The sequence below is a fragment of the Ambystoma mexicanum genome, chromosome 4p (genome assembly GCF_040938575.1).
Source record: "Ambystoma mexicanum isolate Mex_15411 chromosome 4p, UKY_AmexF1_1, whole genome shotgun sequence".
Classification (NCBI taxonomy): Eukaryota; Metazoa; Chordata; class Amphibia; order Caudata; family Ambystomatidae; genus Ambystoma; species Ambystoma mexicanum.
Genome location: NC_090927.1, coordinates 844,263,976 through 844,266,475, shown reverse-complemented (window position 1 = coordinate 844,266,475; position 2,500 = coordinate 844,263,976). Strand labels below are relative to the sequence as shown.

Genomic DNA, 2,500 nt, shown 5'->3' with positions numbered 1-2,500 from the left:
TCGTCTGATCTCGGAAGCTAAGCAGTGTCGGGCCTCGTTAGTACCTGGATGGGAGACCGCCTGGGAATACCAGGTGCTGTAGGCTTTTTTGTGCTCCAAGTTCAGGAAGTGAGCCATTTCTCAATTGCCTTTCAAAACTGCAAGGTCTAGCTGACTAGATGCTTAAAAGTACAAAACTCACAAGGCCCAGAGCCTACGGCCACACCACACTGAATGCGCCCCATCTCGTCTGATCTCGGAAGCTAAGCAGTGTCGGGCCTCGTTAGTACCTGGATGGGAGACCGCCTGGGAATACCAGGTGCTGTAGGCTTTTTTGTGCTCCAAGTTCAGGAAGTGAGCCATTTCTCAATTGCCTTTCAAAACTGCAAGGTCTAGCTGACTAGATGCTTAAAAGTACAAAACTCACTAGGCCCAGAGCCTACGGCCACACCACACTGATTGCGCCCGATCTCGTCTGATCTCGGAAGCTAAGCAGTGTCGGGCCTAGTTAGTACCTGGATGGGAGACCACCTGGGAATACCAGGTGCTGTAGGCTTTTTTGTACTCCAAGTTCAGGAAGTGAGCCATTTCACAATTGCCTTTCAAAACTGCAAGGTCTAGCCGACTAGATGCTTAAAAGTACAAAACTCACTAGGCCCAGAGCCTACGGCCACACCACACTGAATGCGCCCGATCTCGGAAGCTAAGCAGGGTCGGGCCTAGTTAGTACCTGGATGGGAGACTGCCTGGGAATACCAGGTGCTGTAGGCTTTTTTGTGCTCCATGATTAGTAATTGCGCAACTTCTCAATTATTTTTCAAATTTGGTATGTTTCCAAAATAATTGTATCCCGTTTTATAGCGGAAATGTTGGACAACATCATGAGGGCTGGAGCTACCTTTTTACATAGAATTAGCATACAGGTAGTGTGTTCATGGGTAATAAATCGACTTTCACATGTAATGCAGTACAGAGAATATTGAGTCCTTCAAGAGGCATGAAAGAAAACCATTATTGTGTTGATTGTTCTCTCCACCTCCCTGCAACAGACACAGGATGGATGAATTAAAGTTATCCTACCAGACATAGGAGTCCTGAATGGGCCCACCAGTCTTATATATCTCGCCTGATCGAGCCTGATCGAGCGATGAGCGTGGTATCATGTTGCAAGTGGCTGCATGGCTTAGCTTACTAAATGCAAATGCATAAGAGTAATATTCTTAGCATTTCTAGAGCCTACGGCCACACCACACTGAATGCACCCGATCTCGTCTGATCTCGGAAGTTAAGCAGTGTTAGGCCTAGTTAGTACCTGGATGGGAGACCGCCTGGGAATACCAGGTGCTGTAGGCTTTTTTGTGTTCCAAGTTCAGGAAGTGAGCCATTTCACAATTGCCTTTCAAAACTGCAAGGTCTAGCCGACTAGATGCTTAAAAGTACAAAACTCACAAGGCCCAGAGCCTACGGCCACACCACACTGAATGCGTCTGATCTCGGAAGCTAAGCAGTGTCGGGCCTCGTTAGTACCTGGATGGGAGACCGCCTGGGAATACCAGGTGCTGTAGGCTTTTTTGTGCTCCAAGTTCAGGAAGTGAGCCATTTCACAATTGCCTTTCAAAACTGCAAGGTCTAGCCGACTAGATGCTTAAAAGTACAAAACTCACTAGGCCCAGAGCCTACGGCCACACCACACTGAATGCGCCCGATCTCGGAAGCTAAGCAGGGTCGGGCCTAGTTAGTACCTGGATGGGAGACTGCCTGGGAATACCAGGTGCTGTAGGCTTTTTTGTGCTCCATGATTAGTAATTGCGCAACTTCTCAATTATTTTTCAAATTTGGTATGTTTCCAAAATAATTGTATCCCGTTTTATAGCGGAAATGTTGGACAACATCATGAGGGCTGGAGCTACCTTTTTACATAGAATTAGCATACAGGTAGTGTGTTCATGGGTAATAAATCGACTTTCACATGTAATGCAGTACAGAGAATATTGAGTCCTTCAAGAGGCATGAAAGAAACCCATTATTGTGTTGATTGTTCTCTCCACCTCCCTGCAACAGACACAGGATGGATGAATTAAAGTTATCCTACCAGACATAGGAGTCCTGAATGGGCCCACCAGTCTTATATATCTCGCCTGATCGAGCCTGATCGAGCGATGAGCGTGGTATCATGTTGCAAGTGGCTGCATGGCTTAGCTTACTAAATGCAAATGCATAAGAGTAATATTCTTAGCATTCCTAGAGCCTACGGCCACACCACACTGAATGCACCCGATCTCGTCTGATCTCGGAAGTTAAGCAGTGTCAGGCCTAGTTAGTACCTGGATGGGAGACCGCCTGGGAATACCAGGTGCTGTAGGCTTTTTTGTGCTCCAAGTTCAGGAAGTGAGCCCTTTCTCAATTGCCTTTTAAAACTGCAAGGTCTAGCCGACTAGATGCTTAAAAGTACAAAACTCACTAGGCCCAGAGCCTACGGCCACACCACACTGAATGCGCCTGATCTCGTCTGATCTCAGAA

At 47.0% G+C, this 2,500-nt stretch overlaps 6 non-coding genes and 3 pseudogenes across 6 annotated transcripts in view; all 9 read left to right on the top strand.

Annotated features, from left to right (window-relative positions):
• Nucleotides 1-85, top strand: part of LOC138462135 (5S ribosomal RNA) — a 119-nt gene extending 34 nt beyond the window's left edge. Inside the window, exon 1 of the ribosomal RNA XR_011264738.1 lies at nucleotides 1-85. This exon is cut by the window's left edge and continues 34 nt beyond it. This is a non-coding gene — a ribosomal RNA (5S ribosomal RNA).
• A 106-nt stretch (nucleotides 86-191) lies between these two features.
• LOC138454861 (5S ribosomal RNA) lies at nucleotides 192-310 on the top strand. The gene has a single exon (XR_011261518.1). It is a non-coding gene; the product is annotated as a 5S ribosomal RNA (ribosomal RNA).
• A 106-nt stretch (nucleotides 311-416) lies between these two features.
• On the top strand, nucleotides 417-535 carry LOC138460336 (5S ribosomal RNA). The gene has a single exon (XR_011263104.1). It is a non-coding gene; the product is annotated as a 5S ribosomal RNA (ribosomal RNA).
• Nucleotides 536-641: 106 nt separating this feature from the next.
• Nucleotides 642-750, top strand: LOC138457032 (5S ribosomal RNA; annotated as a pseudogene).
• A 463-nt stretch (nucleotides 751-1,213) lies between these two features.
• Nucleotides 1,214-1,332, top strand: LOC138458231 (5S ribosomal RNA). Its single transcript, XR_011262378.1, has one exon. It is a non-coding gene; the product is annotated as a 5S ribosomal RNA (ribosomal RNA).
• A 106-nt stretch (nucleotides 1,333-1,438) lies between these two features.
• LOC138457943 (5S ribosomal RNA) lies at nucleotides 1,439-1,547 on the top strand (annotated as a pseudogene).
• A 106-nt stretch (nucleotides 1,548-1,653) lies between these two features.
• LOC138457031 (5S ribosomal RNA) lies at nucleotides 1,654-1,762 on the top strand (annotated as a pseudogene).
• Nucleotides 1,763-2,225: 463 nt separating this feature from the next.
• On the top strand, nucleotides 2,226-2,344 carry LOC138461431 (5S ribosomal RNA). Its single transcript, XR_011264047.1, has one exon. It is a non-coding gene; the product is annotated as a 5S ribosomal RNA (ribosomal RNA).
• Nucleotides 2,345-2,450: 106 nt separating this feature from the next.
• The window catches only part of LOC138462958 (5S ribosomal RNA), a 119-nt gene continuing 69 nt past the window's right edge, over nucleotides 2,451-2,500 (top strand). Inside the window, exon 1 of the ribosomal RNA XR_011265545.1 lies at nucleotides 2,451-2,500. This exon is cut by the window's right edge and continues 69 nt beyond it. This is a non-coding gene — a ribosomal RNA (5S ribosomal RNA).